At 41.7% G+C, this 16,228-nt stretch overlaps 1 pseudogene; it reads right to left on the bottom strand.

Moving 5' to 3' along the window:
- Window positions 1-207: 207 nt before the first annotated feature.
- Window positions 208-16,228, bottom strand: part of LOC119929547 — a 49,848-nt pseudogene continuing 33,827 nt past the window's right edge.

Raw genomic sequence — 16,228 nt, 5'->3', positions numbered from 1 at the left:
AATTCTAAAGCTGTGACACTATCTGATAGGAAAGTTTCTTTGTGAGCTACTTGTTGAAAACCACCTTTATGGTGGCTGTATTAACTGTTTTATGGCACAATCAGTGATTCCAGATCCTGTATTCAACACAGATAAAAGGTGAATTCTAAAGCTGTGACACTATCTGATAGGAAAGTTTCTTTGTGAGCTACTTGTTGAAAACCACCTTTATGGTGACTCTCCCTGAAGTCCGTAGTATGGCCTATGGGAAAGAACATGGGAGTGGGAGTCAGGAAACCTGGGTTCTAGGCCTGACTACTGGCCTATCCCTCAGTTTTCTTATCTGTAAAATGGGGATAAAATACAGATTCTTCCTCCCCCTTAGACTGTGAACCCTGTGTGGGATAGAGGCTGTGTCCAAAGCGATTAGCTTTTACCTACTATAGTGCTTGGCGTGTAGTAACTTCTCTGAGCCTCAGTTACCTCATCTGTAAAATGGGGCTTGACTGTGAGCCCCACGTGGGACAACTTAATCACCTTGTATCCTCCCCAGCGCTTAGAACAGTGCTTTGCACATAGTAAGCGCTTAACAAATGCCATTATTATTATTATTATTATTACGTTGCAATGGACATTTTTAATAATAAAATAAATCAGGAACAGAAAGAAAAAAGGCAAGGAGCACTTTTGGAAATTTTGAAACCCCCCAAAACAGTGTTTGGTGGCATGCCGTGTAGGTCATTTAAGTAGTTCCCAAGCGCTTCGTACAGTGCTCTGCACACAGTAGGCGCTCAATAAATATGGTTGAATGAATGAACGTAGCGCGAACCTTTTCCAACAAGTCCTACGCAAATCATTAAATAGGTCTCGGGCTGAGGGAAACTGAGGGTTTTGGGATCTGTTCTGTTCAAAGCTGTCATATTTTCTTGAAGACGATGACCACGCGAACATTTTATCTCCCCGTCCCCCAAAAGAAAACACTGCGCGCGGGTCTGACACCCTCACAGATACCCTCTCAGCCACTCCGCCGCACCAACCCCGATATATTCGGAGGCAATCACCGAATTCACTCCCGTTCTTAGGACTTTGGCCTGTGACCAGAACTCGGGTAAGGGGGAGAGTTGAGGGCTGGGAACGGGCGGGGAGGGAAAGCTGAGATGTTCCGGGCTGTCACGGGGCTTTGGCCTGCAAAAAGAGGGGAGCTGTGTGGGGAAGATGGGAGTGTAAAATGGGGGGCCTTGGGGTTTTATATATATCCTCAGTAGCAATGGCAGAAGTTGTCAATCAGGCCCATTCTGTTGGTTTTTGTTTGTGGTCGTAGATCTGCTATTCTAGGAGACAGGATTGTGGTAGCTAAGAGAAATCGAGTTAGCATCACAGAATGGGTATTTACATAGCTCTTCCTGTAACCCCCAAACTGACAATTTCCTTTGGTACCTATATCTGTAGATGCGGGCATTCTTGACTGTAAGCTCCTTGTGGGCAGGGAACATTTCTGCCAACTCGGATTGTACTCTTCTAAGTGCAGAGTATACTGCTCCGCACTCAGCGCTCAGTAAATTCCACCGATTGACTCTTGCTGCTCTCGCTCCTCGGCTTTAGACAGCAGATTATGAAACTTCCATGAAAAGTAGTCTTTTATTGGGAGTGTAATTTGGTTGGGGTCTCTAAAATCATTCAGATGCGGCAGGAAATTTGGCCGACAGTCGAGTCAGAGGTTCTTCCTCTCCCCCTCTCCCCCATTTGTTCAGTGCTAAATTAAAGACTTTCCCAAAAGACGAGGAATTTGAGATAGCTTGGCTAATGAGGATGGGAGTGGAAAATGGAGGAAGGTTAGCTCGGAGAGCTTGGCTAACTTCCAGGTTAGAATTAAATTCCCTTTGGGGTTTTAATTAGGCACAGTTGTGCTCTTCCTGTTCTAAGCTATGGAATAGATTAGTCTCTTTGCGCTCGTCAAACAAATACCTGCCATTTTCCCACCTAGAAATAACTGCCCTGTTGGAGTGTGAAAATATTCTGTAGACTGCCTGCCTGGGTTGAGAGAGGTGCAGTTTGTTGCCCCACTGGATTTCGGGGAATAGACTAGAGGAGGTACTTTCTAGCCCAATAATGTTGGGATCAGTCCTAATAGTTGAGCAGGGAAAAGGAATGCCGTGATTAAAAAGATAGGGCATGATTAATTTCTTGGTTCTGTCATTGACTTCGTATAAGTATAATAATAATAATAATAACATTTATTAAGCACTTACTATGTGCAAAGCACTGTTCTGAGCGCTGGGGAGGTTACAAGGTGATCAGGTTGTCCCTCAGGGGGCTCCCAGTCTTAATCCCCATTTTACAGATGAGGTAACTGAGGCACAGAGAAGTGAAATGTCTTGCCCAAAGTCACACAGCTGACAATTTGACTATATAGTTCATAGCTTAACTCAGCTCTTGAATCTAGTGTGTTCAATATAAATAGATAGAATCTTTCATTTTGGGAATTCAGAGTTTTTGAAGGTCACATTAATTTGAAAGTTAAAAATTATAACAACCACAAAAAATAAAAAAGCTCCAACAGTACAGTCATTAGTTTACAAAATACTTTCCCTAAGAACTGTAAAATACCTTTCACATCTATAATAATAATAAGAAGTATGTCACTTCTCTCCACTCATTTGCTCACACACACGGAAAAGGAACAAAACCTATCTTTCTGAGATGGCGATGCTACTTGAGTGGTAAACTTCATCATCATCAATCGTATTTATTGAGCGCTTACTATGTGCAGAGCACTGTACTAAGCGCTTGGGAAGTACAAATTGGCAACACATAGAGACAGTCCCTACCCAACAGTGGGCTCACAGTCTAAAAACTTTAAGCTGTTTTATGAAGAAGCTATTTTACAAGTGCCAAATATGTGCATCATGTACATAAAATATATGAGAAATCCACCTTAGGTTAGGACTCATTTTCATTTATTTCATTCAGCGTCCAAAGAAAGAACAGTCAACTTACATGGGCACCGAGTAAATGCGATTTAAAGTTCCTTTTTTAACATCGACAGATGAGTTCTTGAGAACTTATTATTGGGGAAATCAGTGTTTGCAAACTATTATTTCAATGGGAAATAAGGAAGCTCATTCCAACCTACTCCCCTGCAACCAAATCAATCAGTCATAAAAATTTGAATGTTGATTGTGCATAAAGGACTGACTGAGCCTTTGGGAGAGAACGGTAGAATTCGTAGATCTGGTTCAACTGTTCTAGATCCAAGATCTTAGAATCTAGTGGACCAGACAGAAACTAAAATAAGTTTCATAGAAGAAGGAAAAAGGCTATTTATGTCAATGAGTGGTGAGGTGTCTGATGGCTCTTGAGGGTATCATACACGCTTTTATTAAGGAGGAAGAGATGTACAATGCATCAATGCAGGTTGTGTAGCACAGTAACATCATTCAGAACCTAAAGTGTGTCGTCGATGGGATTGGTGATTCCCTCTCTCCCTCCGTCCAGAGCTGTGTTACCCGCCGAGGTTTCTGTGAACTTGGGTTCCGCTTCCGAGCCTGGAGACTTGGTGTGTGAAATAATAATAATAATAATGGCATTTATTAATAATAATGGCCACCTTATAATTATTAATTATAATATATAATCATATATCATAATATACAATATATAATTATATATTTTAATTATAATGTTATAATAATTATATTAATTATTAACCTAATAATAATTATTAATAACAATATGACATTTATAATAATAATAATAATGACATTTATTAAGCGCTTACTATGTGCAAAGCACTTTTCTAAGCGCTGGGGAGGTTACAAGGTGATCAGGTTGTCCCACGGGGGGCTCACAGTCTTCATCCCCATTTTACAGATGAGGGAACTGAGGCCCAGAGAAGTTAAGTGGCTTGCCCAAAGTCACACAGCTGGCAATTGGCGGAGCTGGGATTTGAACCCGTGACCTCTGACTCCCAAGCCCGGGCTCTTTCCACTGAGCCACACTGCTTCTCAACCTAGAGGACAGCAAGCTTCCCTGACTATGATGATAATAATAATAATGATGGCGTTTATTAAGCGCTTACTATGTGCAAAGCACTGTTCTAAGCGCTGGGGAGGTTACAAGGTGATCAGGTTGTCCCACGGGGGGCTCACAGTCTTCATCCCCATTTTACAGATGAGGGAACTGAGGCCCAGAGAAGTTAAGTGGCTTGCCCAAGGTCACACAGCTGACAATTGGCGGAGCTGGGATTTGAACCCGTGACCTCTGACTCCAAAGCCCGGACTCTTTCCACTGAGTCATGCTGCTTCTCTAAATAAAAATGGAATAAAAATGCCCAACTCATCCAGTGCCATGCCTGGCCCGGACAGATTATCTGTATATATGTATATATGTTTGTACATATTTATTACTCTATTTATTTATTTATTTTACTTGTACATATCTATTCTATTTTGTTAGTATGTTTGGTTTTGTCTCCCCCTTTTAGACTGTGAGCCCACTGTTGGGTAGGGACTGTCTCTATATGTTGCCAACTTGTTCTTCCCAAGCGCTTAGTACAGTGCTCTGCACACAGTAAGCGCTCAATAAATACGATTGATGATGATGATGATGATGATCGACCAGATGAAAACCAGTGTAAAACTGCTTAAATGGACACCCTGCGTTGTGCCCTTACGTTCCTATAGTCACAAATATTTTGGCAATATTTCCACTATTTTTTCTAACGGTAACTTTGGTGGCTTTTAGTATTTCTGTTGAATTTAATGTGTGCTATCTTGCTAGCGGCGTGCCGTATCCTGGAATGATGTGAAGCAAAAATAATCTGAAAAACTCACGACATAATCAACACTTCAGGTTTACCGGCGAGTTGGCACTTCAACCACAGTCTCTTGTCTCTCAGCGGCGGAAGTACGCTCGGCCCATGACTCCGGTGCTACGATTCTTTGCGATTTTTCTTTCCCATTTTTATACTTTTAACTTTTCCCCCCCCAAAAAACAAACCTTTCACCTGCGAAATCTGCCGTAGCTTTCTAGAGGTAACGTTTGTGGTTAACTTTTTCAGTAGATTCCAGGATTGACTACACTCCTCTGCCCTCTCAGTTTAAGATCCCTGGATTGCAGTTGTCGCTAAAATGGAAATCCATCGCTTGTTCTTTTATGGAACACTAGAGAAGCGGCGTGGCTCGGTGGAAAGAGCCCGGGCTTTGGAGTCAGAGGTCATGGGTTCGAATGCCGGCTCCGCCACTTGTCAGCTGGGTGACTTTGGGCAAGTCACTTCACTTCTCTGGGCCTCGGTTCCCTCATCTGGAAAATGGGGATTAAGTCTGTGAGCCCCACGTGGGACCACTTGGTTACCTTGTATCTACCCCAGCACTTAGAACAGTGCTTTGCACATAGTAAGTGCTTAATAAATGCCATTATTATTATTATTATTAAGCGCTTAGTACAGTGCTCTGCACATAGTAAGCGCTCAATAAATACGATTGATTATTATTATTATTATTATTATTACAGTGCTCTCACACCTCCCTACAGGCCCCTTCGGTGCTTCCAGGCAGTTAATTACCGAATTTTGCAAAGTGTCATCCTTTTAAAATCATCCTCATCGTCGTCATAATTGCAGTATTTGTTAAGCATTTACTATGTGCCAAGCACTGTTCTAAGCACTGGGGTAGATACAGGGCAATCAGCTTGTCCCACGTGGGGCTCACGCTTTTAATCCCCATTTTACAGATGAGGTAACTGAGGCTCAGAGATGCTAAGCGACTCGTCCAAGGTTCACACGGAAGACAAGTGGTGGAGGTGGGATTAGAACCCATGTCCTCTGACTCCCAAGTGTCTCTGACTTTCCACTAAGCCATGCTGCTTCACAGGAATTAAGTAGATATTGAATCTATTAAAGAGTTATTAAAGCAAAAACTGATCTTCCCTTTGCTGGCTCGTTTTGGGCCGGGAATGCATCTGCTAGTCCTGTTTGTACTGTAATAATAATAATAATAATTATGGTATTTATTAAGCGCTTACTATAAGCCAAGCACTGTTCTAAGCGCTCTCCCAAGGGCTTTTAGACTGTGAGCCCACTGTTGGGTAGGGACTGTCTCCAAATGTTGCCAACTTGTACTTCCCAAGCGCTTAGTACAGTGCTCTGCACACAGTAAGCGCTCAATAAATACGATTGATTGATAGTACAGTGCTTTGCATAAAATGCTCAACGAATATGATCGATGGATTGTCGATTTAATTAAGCAATTTGGTATGCAAGGCATTCTGTTAATACTTGAGCTGCTTAAGTTCATTATCATCTTTGCCTTCTAGTAGTGAACATTGACTTGGCTATTAAAACAAATTCAAAATTACAAAGACTACAGCAGAAACAATCAATCAATCTATCGTATTTATTGAGCGCTTACTGTGTGCAGAGCACTGTACTAAGCGCTTGGGAATACAAGTTGGCAGCATATAGAGACGGTCCCTACCCAACAGTGGGCTCACAGTCTAGAAGGGGAAGGACATTCGAAAGATATAAAAAATACTCTATGATGGGTTGAGTTGGTAAGATATAAAAATACTCTGTGATGAACCTTTTGTTTGAGTTGACCCATTCAGGGTATATGGATCTGTAGCTGTGTAAAAATGCCAGTTCTGAATTGGATAATGAATTATGTGTAATTTGTCGTCCTCCAACAAAAGGGTGACTACACAGCGTTTGCATTTTCTTGGGAAAAGCTCTGTGGAAGAAGCAGATTTCAGGAGAGGAGTGAGGGGGTTTTGGTGAAGAGAGAGGTGATTTAGTGCTGGAGAATGTTTGTTAAAAGCCGAAGTTTAGGTTTTGAGAGAACTAGCTGAGGAGGAGCGGAGATGTAAATACAGGAGAATAGTGCTGGCCTTGAAGGTGGTTCTTTTTTCTGATTTAGAGTTGTGAGGGGAGAATTGAAAAAACAAAGACCGTAAAAGTGAATAAGGACAGTTATTGTTAATGGAGAGGAACTGCCGATGTCCAACTCGGCAATTTTCAGATGGCCCATTAAATGAGGATCGATCGAGGCAGTCTGTATTCTCAGCACCTCTCCCCGCTCTTGTTTCTGTGATCAGAAAGTGGTGCCCAGAAACCTCCCTCAGTGACTTATCATCATCATCATCATCAGTCGTATTTATTGAGCGCTTACTATGTGCAGAGCACTGTACTAAGCGCTTGGGAAGTACAAATCGGCAACATAGAGAGGCAGTCCCTACCCAACAGTGGGCTCACAGTCTAAAAGGGGGAGACAGAGAACAAAACCAAACATACTAACAAAATAAGATGAATAGATATGTACAAGTAAAATAAATAAATAAATAGAGTAATTAATCATCATCATCATCATCATCAATCGTATTTATTGAGCGCTTACTATGTGCAGAGCACTGTACTAAGCGCTTGGGAAGTACAAATTGGCAACATATAGAGACAGTCCCTACCCAACAGTGGGCTCACAGTCTAAAAGGGGGAGACAGAGAACAAAACCAAACATACTAACAAAATAAAATCAATAGAATAGCTATGTACAAGTAAAATAAATAAATAAAGAAATAGAGTAATTAATATGTACAACCATATATACATATATACAGGTGCTGTGGGGAAGGGAAGGAGGTAAGATGGGGGGATGGAGAGGGGGACGAGGGGGAGAGGAAGGAAGGGGTCAGTCTGGGAAGGCCTCCTGGAGGAGGTGAGCTCTCAGCAGGGTCTTGAAGGGAGGAAGAGAGCGAGCTTGGCGGATGGGCAGAGGGAGGACTTATCCCTCCCTGCATCAAGCACTTTCTCAATCTAACCTCGTCCAAGGTTCACACGGAAGAACAAGTGGTGGAGGTGGGATTAGAACCCACATCCTCCGACTCCCAAGCCTCTCTGACTTTCCACCAAGCCATGCTGCTTCGCAGGAATTAAGTAGATATTGAGTCTATTAAAGAGTTATTAAAGCAAAAACCGATCTTCCCTTTGCTGGCTCGTTTTGGGCAGGGAATGCATCTGCTAATTCTGTTTGTAATTTAATAATGCCCTCGTGCCCTTTTTTCTGAGAAGACTCAGACCATGGGCGTGAAAGCACTTGTCAGTCAATCGTATTTATCGACTACTTACTGTGTACAGAGCACTGTACTAAGCGCTTGGTAGAGGACAATATGACAATAAACGGACACCTTCCCTGTCCACAGTGAGCTTACATTTTTCTCTCAACTTTTGTCAAAACGCCACACTCTCCGCTGGTTACGTCTGCCTGAACAGGATCAAAGAGAGGAGGGAATTCTGCTCTCGGAAGTGCCTAGTACAGTGCTCTGTCCACACTAAGTGCTCAATAAATACCACCGATCAAGGATGGAAGGGCTCTTACCTGGCTGCCGTGTGTTTGTGCAGCCAGTCAGTGGGAGTTGGAGGAAGTTACTTGCCATTCTGGGCTCTCAACCCCTTGACGAAACATCTGTCGTAGACTGCTAAGCAGAGGAAAGGAATAATAATAATAATAATGGTATTTGTTAAGCGCTTACTATGTGCAAAGCACTGTTCTAAGCGCTGAGGGGGATACAAGCGGATATCATTTGATCATGATATCAAATGATATCATTTGATCATATTTATTAAGCACTTAGTATGTGCAGAGCACTCTACTAAGAATTTGGGAGAGTACAATATAACAATAAACAGACACATTCCCTGCCCACGGTAGTAATAATAATAATAATGGCATTTATTAAGCGCTTACGATGTGCAAAGCACTGTTCTAATCGCTGGGGGGGATACAAGGTGATCAGGTGGTCCCACGTGGGGCTCACAGTCTTAATCCCCATTTTACAGATGAGGGAACTGTGGCACAGAGAAGTCAAGCGGCTTGCCCAAGGTCACACAGCTGACAAGTGGCGGAGCCAGGATTTGAACCCATGACCTCCGACTCCCAAGCCCACGGTCTTTCCACTGAGCCACGCTCCTCCCTGCATGCTGCCTGAATGCTCCAAGCTTCATGACTTTGGGTGGTGGGGTGGAGTGAAAGTCAGTCAGTCGTATTTATTGAGTGCTTACTACGTGCAGAGCACTGTACTAAGCGCTCGGGAGAGTACAATCTAAAAATATAGCAGGCACATTCCCTCTAGATCAAAAGCTCATCATTGAAGCAGCGTGGCTCAGTGGAAAGAGCCCGGGCTTTGGAGTCAGAGTTCATGGGTTCAAATCCCGGCTCCGCCAATTGTCCGCTGGGTGACTTTGGGCAAGTCACTTCACTTCTCTGTGCCTCAGTTACCTCATCTGTAAAATGGGGATGAAGACTGTGAGCCCCGCCCGTGGGACAACCTGATCACCTTGTAACCTCCCCAGCGCTTAGAACAGTGCTTTGCACATCGTAAGCGCTTAATAAATGCCATTATTATTATTATTACTATCGTGGGCAGGGAATGTGTCTGTTTATTGTTATATTGTCCTCTCCCAAATTCTTAGTAGAGTGCTCTGCACATAGTAAGTGCTTAATAAATATAATCAAATGAATGAATTCCCTGTCCACAATGAGCTTACAGTCTAGAGGGGGAGACAGGCATTAATATAAATAAATAAATTACGGATCCGTACGTAAGTGATGTGGGGCTGGGATGAATAAAGGGAGCAGGTCAGCAAAAGGAAGCTGAAGAAAAAGATGCGGGTAACTTCCTACTCCTTTCTGAGGGGAGACGGTTAAAACTCCCAGACAGCAGAGCCATCTCTCAGCATTCGATAAAATAGTCTTGTCTTTAATCGATCAATCAATCGTATTTATTGAGCGCTTACTGTGCGCAGAGCACTGTACTAAGCGCTTGGGAAGTCCAAGTTGGCGACATATAGAGATGGTCCCTACCCAACAGTGGGCTCACAGTCTAAAAGGGGGAGACGGAACAAAACCAAACATACTAACAAAATAAAATAAATAGAATAGATATGTACAAGTGAAATAAATAAATAAATAGAGTAATAAATATGTACAAGCATATATATGAGGATATATATATATAAATACATAAATACATATATTTATGTATATATAAATACATAAATTTAAGGATTGCATTGACAACAGAACTTGAAACGCGACTGGCTCCTTAGCAGCCGGACTCTTCTTTTGGTTCTGCGTGCGTCGTCATCATCATCATCAATCGTATTTATTGAGCGCTTACTGTGTGCAGAGCACTGTACTAAGCGCTTGGGAAGTCCAAGTTGGCGACATATAGAGACGGCCCCTACCCAACAGTGGGCTCACAGTCTAAAAGGGGGAGACAGGGAACAAAACCAAACATACTAACAAAATAAAATAAATAGAATAGATATGTCCAAGTAAAATAAATAAATAAATAAATAGAGTAATAAATATGTGCAAACATATATACAAGGATATTATATATATATATATGTTTGCACATATTTATTACTCTATTTTACTTGTACATATCTATTCTATTTATTTTGTATATATATATATAAATATATATATATATATAAATACATATATTTAAGGATTGCGTTGACAACAGAACTTGAAACACGACTGACTCCTTAGCAGCCGGACTCTTCTTTTGGTTCTCCGTGCATCATCTGTGCACTTGGATCGGTGACCTTTGGGCATTTGATATTCTTTCCACCCTCAACCCCACAGCACTTACGTACGTAGTTATAAATTATATATTATAGATTATTCATATTAATGTCCGTCTCCCCCCCCAGCCTCACTGTGGGCAGGGAATGTGAATGCCAACTCTGTCATATTGTCCTCTCCCAAACTCTTAATACAGAATTTTACCCGTATTAAGTGCTCAGTAATTACCATTGATGATGATGCCCAAATAGGCCCGTTGTAGAGGCGAGTTTGCGTTTCTCAGTCTTTCCCTTTCCTCATTCCACCCTGAACCCTCTTAGAACTGTGCTTTGCACATAGTAAGCGCTTAATAAATGTCATTATTATTATTATTTATATTTGTTAAACACTAATGATGTGCCAAGCACTGTTCAATCAATCAATCAATCAATCGTATTTATTGAGCGCTTACTGTGTGCAGAGCACTGTACTAAGCACTTGGGAAGTACAGGTTGGCAACATATAGAGACAGTCCCTACCCAACAGTGGGCTCACAGTCTAAAAGGGGGAGACAGGGAACAAAACCAAACATACTAACAAAATAAAATAAATAGAATAGATATGTACAAGTAAAATAAATAAATAAATAAATAGAGTAATAAATAAACCCTGGGGAAGGTACAAGCTAATGAAGTTGGGCAGAGTCCCTGTCCTACGTGGGGGCCACAATCTAAATAGGAGGGACAACAGGCATTGAATCCCCATTTTACAGTAACCGAGGCACAGGGAATAATAATAATAATAATAATAATAATAATAATAATAATAATAATGGCATTTGTTAAGTGCTTACTATGTGCAAAGCACTGTTCTAAGCACTGGGGAGGATACAAGGTGATTAAGTTGTCCCACCTGGGGCTCACAGTCAATCCCCATTTTACAGATGAGGTAACAGGCTCAGAGAAGTTAAGTGACTTGCCCAAGGTCACACAGCAGACATTTGGCGGAGCCGGGATTCGAACCCCTGACCTCTGACTCCCAAGCCCGGGCTCTTTCCACTGAGCCACGCTGCTTCTCTAATAATGATAATAATGACATTTTTATTAAGTGCTTACTGTGTGCAAAGCACTGTTCTAAGCCCTGGGGAAGTTATAAGGTGATCAGGTTGTCCCACGTGGGGCTCAGTCTTAATCCCCATTTTACAGATGAGGTAACTGAGGCCCAGAGAAGTGAAGTGACTTGCCCAGCATCACACAGATGACAACTGGCAGAGTTGGGATTTGAACCCATGACCTCTGACTCCAAAGTCCGTGCTCTTTCCACCGAGCCACGCAATTGAATGATTGATTGAAGGGATTGATTGAAGGGAAGTCAAGTGACTTTCCCAAGGTCACACAGCAAGCAAGTGGCAGAGCCAAGATTAAAACCCAAGTCCTCCGACTAACAAGCCCGAGCTCTGCTTCCCATACCTGGCCAGATCTCCCCTTGTTTTGTCGTCCGTCTCCCCCTTCTCGACTGTGAGCCTGTTGTTGGGTAGGGACCGTCTCTAGATGTTGTCGATTTGTCCTTCCCAAGCGCTTAGTACAGTGCTCTGCACATAGCGCTCAATGAATCATCAATCGTATTTATTGATAAATCGTATTTATAAATATGTAATATGTATTTATTATTGCATTTATTAATTGCATTAATATAATTGCATTTATTAATACGCATTTATTAACACGTACTTATAAATATGCATTTATAAGTAAATAGTATTTATTAATAAATTAATTAATAAACAGGAATATTTGCTATTAATAAATTTATTAATAAATAGTTATATAATTTAATAAATAATTTAAAAATAGGACTGAATGAATGGACACCTGGCCCGAGACCAACTTAAGAACTAACCTGGTAGAGAGGTGGATCTTTAGCAACAAAGGCAACAAACTTGGGGTTAACAATCTTCAGCGGGTTTTTCTCATCGATTTTAGCTTTTTTAAATTTTTTTGGTGACTCTGCATTCCTGCCCCTCTCAGCTTTGTCCTGTGACCTTGAAAATGGGATCCTCCAGCGGAATTCATCCGAAAGGGGGGCTTTATATCATGAAGAGCCCTTTGCATCAACTCAGGTTGAATTCATTTCAGTACTCTTATCATTTTTGGCAAGCGAAATTGGCATGAATGGGCCATCTGCCCTGATAACTTGCTTGAATAGCAGATGTTTCAGCCCCTGCGACTCACATAAGCAGTTGACCAGCCCCGTCTGGATGTCCTTCCTGCTTTAAAATATTAGATTACTGGGACACTCTCCCTTAGAAACATTCTGCCGTCATAAAAACTTAGTTTTAGCATTCAGCTAGGACCCTACTGTGAAAGTATTTCAGGAGCTGACCGTTGTTCAAAATACATTTTGGGGATTCATTCATTCAATCGTATTTACTGAGCGCTTACTATGTCCGGAGCACTGTGCTAAGTGCTTGGGAAGTACAAATCGGCAACATACAGAGACGGTCCCTACCCAACATTCATTCATTCATTCAACCGTATTTATTGAGCGCTTACAGTGTACAGAGCACTGTACTAAGCACTTGGGAAATACAAGTTGGCAACATATAGAGACGATCCCTGCCCAACAGCGGGCTCACAGTCTAGAATTGACACCCACAAATGGACATGGGCACTGGAATTGATTTTTTTTTTTTAAATCAAAGACCCATTTTGCTATGAAATTCATTCATTCAGTCGTATTTATTGAGCGCTTACTGTGTGCAGAGCACTGGACTAAGCACTTGGGAAGTCCAAGTTGGCAACATCTAGAGACGGTCCCCACCCAACGGCGGGCTCACAGTCTAGAAGGGGGAGGCAGACACCAAAACAAAACATTAACAAAATAAAATAAAGAGAATAGTAAATATGCACAAGTAAAATAGAGTAATAAATCTATACTATGTATATATGTTTGTACATATTTATTATTCTATTTATTTATTTATTTTACTTGTACATATCTATTCTATTTATTTTATTTTGTTAGCATGTTTGGTTTTGTTCTCTGTCTCCCCCTTTTAGACTGTGAGCCCACTGTTGGGTAGGGACTGTCTCTATATGTTGCCAACTTGTACTTCCCAAGCGCTTAGTACAGTGCCCTGCACGCAGTAAGCGCTCAATAAATACGATTGATGATGATGATGATATACAGGTGCTGTGAGGAGGGGAAGGACGTAGGGCAGAGGCGGGATGGGGAGGAGGAGAGGAAAAAGGGGGCTCAGTCTGGGAAGGCCTCCTATCATCATCATCAATCGTATTTACTGAGCGCTTACTGTGTGCAGAGCACTGTACTAAGCACTTGGGAAGGACAAATTGGCAACATATAGAGACAGTCGCTACCCAACAGTGGGCTCACAGTCTAAAAGGGGGAGACAGAGAACAAAACCAAACATACTAACAAAATAAAATAAAAGGGGGAGACGGCCATGACATAATATATATTTAAAAAAAAAAACAAGAAAAGAAACAACACCTTCCCAAGATTGGCAATCAAATCCCAGAAACATCAATCCTTTTCTGTCTCTGCTTGAATTGAAGGGACTAGAGAAGAGCCCTCATTGCAGTTGTACAGCGAGTTGAATTATGAGCATGCTCTAGAAGATGCGTTTTGTACCCTGCTTTGGATTTTATTTGAGCTGCTGCTGCCCCCTTAGTATTGCATTCCAATTACTTGTGGAAATCCATGCGATTAATTTTATTTTGAAAGTACTACCGTCCTGAAAAATGTTTTGAAGAACACCGAATGCCCGGTTATTTCTGGTTCCATTACCTGCTGTTATTTGCGGAGATTAGAACTTAATTACAACCTGATCACCTTGTAACCTCCCCAGCGCTTAGAATAGTGCTTTGCACATAGTAAGCGCTTAATAAATGCCATTATTATTATTATTATTACAGACCCCTTGTGACACTAGCACATTTCTGAAAGCACTTTGCACATTTCATAGCAGTCCTTTGAGACGGACATTTTGCAAACAAGTAAGTCCAGAACTCTTCCCTCTCTTTCTTTCCACTTTCAATTGCTTTAGGGGAAGAAGTGAGTGGGGAAGGTCACAAGGTGATTTTCGTTCTCTAAAGCAATGGACACCAATCAACAATCAGTCGTATTTACTGAGCGCCGACTACGTGCTGAGCGCTGTACTAAGTGCTTGATAAAGTACAATATAGCAGAGCCGGTAGATATGTTCCCTGCACGCCATGAGTTTACAGTCTAGAGATGAGCTTACACCACAGATTGCATTTGAAAATAAAATTACGTTTGAACATAAAATTTGCCCTCTGCGCTGATCGTTTTAAGTCCTGTTTCAGCCAATTGATGGTATTTATTATCTACTGTGAACAGAACACACTTGGGAGAGTACAATAGAAGCACAAGTGGATACATCATTTTTCTAGTCCCGGCTCCGCCACTTGTTTGCTCTGTGACCTCAGGCAAGCCACTTCACTTCTCTGTGCCTCAGTTGCCTCGACTGTAAAATGGGGATTAAGATTGAGAGGCCCATGTGGGCCGGGGACTGTGTCCAACCCGCTTTGCTTGTATCCAATATGTTTGGTTTTGTTCTCTGTCTCCCCCTTCTAGAATGTGAGCCCACTGTTGGGTAGGGACTGTCTCTATATGTTGCCAACTTGGACTTCCCAAGCGCTTAGTACAGTGCTCTGCACACAGTAAGCGCTCAATAAATACGATTGATTGATTGATTGATCCATCCCAGTGCTTAGTACAGTGGCTGGTACATAGTAAGAGCTTAACAAATGCCACGATTATTATTATTATTACAATAGAGTGGGTAGACCTGATCCCTGCCCTCAAGGAGCTTATGGTCCAGTGTGTTAGCCGAAGGGAAGGGTTATGATAAAAACAGCACGTTTGTGAACCTCCATCCTGTTTGAGATACCGATTGACAATAACATTAAAAGTAAAACCTTTACACAAAGGGGACTTTGGACAAATCTCTCCGTGATCTCCCCCAGCTCTATAAGACAATGTCTTTCAGGATTATTTTGTGGTTTTTAGCGTACGTTCACAAAGCTCTTGGAGATTTCTTTAATGGAAAACGCTAAAACATCCAGCAGCACTTTTGCATTTTCCTGAGGGTTGCTTTGGGGCATTCCAGAATCGAAAAGCGGGAAACTCAGAACCACTGATGGAACGCATCTCCCAAGAGGTATTAATGCTTTTGTGCCCAACCTTGAGTGAAACGGAGGAAGGCACTGGTCCTTTTCTGAAAATGTTTCCATGGGAACGGTTTGTATTTCGGACCTAAAATTCTTGGCAGCAGATTCTCGCCGCAGTATGGAAACAAGTCTGGGTTTGGATTTTGACTTAAATATATGTTTGCTTTTTTCTAGATTGTCGATCATTTTCTTTTAAGAAAGGAATATTCTAGAGCCCCACATGATAAGAAAACCGATTATTTTTGAGCTGGGAAGGGGTTTTAGTTTTAGTGTCACTATCCTTTTCTGTGCCAGTCTGAGTAGCATTTTCCTGGTGCAAATGCAGGTACATTCCTAAGTATGTTAAGTGGATAAAGACTATAGTTTATAACAGAATCTTTGACCCTTTGGCATTTTGTTTTTGGTTTTTCTAATGGTATTTGCCAAGTGCTTACTATGTGCCAGGCACTGTACTAAGCGTAGGGGTAGATTTAT

The sequence above is a fragment of the Tachyglossus aculeatus genome, chromosome 6 (genome assembly GCF_015852505.1).
Source record: "Tachyglossus aculeatus isolate mTacAcu1 chromosome 6, mTacAcu1.pri, whole genome shotgun sequence".
In the NCBI taxonomy this organism is placed as follows: domain Eukaryota; kingdom Metazoa; phylum Chordata; class Mammalia; order Monotremata; family Tachyglossidae; genus Tachyglossus; species Tachyglossus aculeatus.
This window is presented reverse-complemented; position numbering and strand designations above follow the sequence as displayed.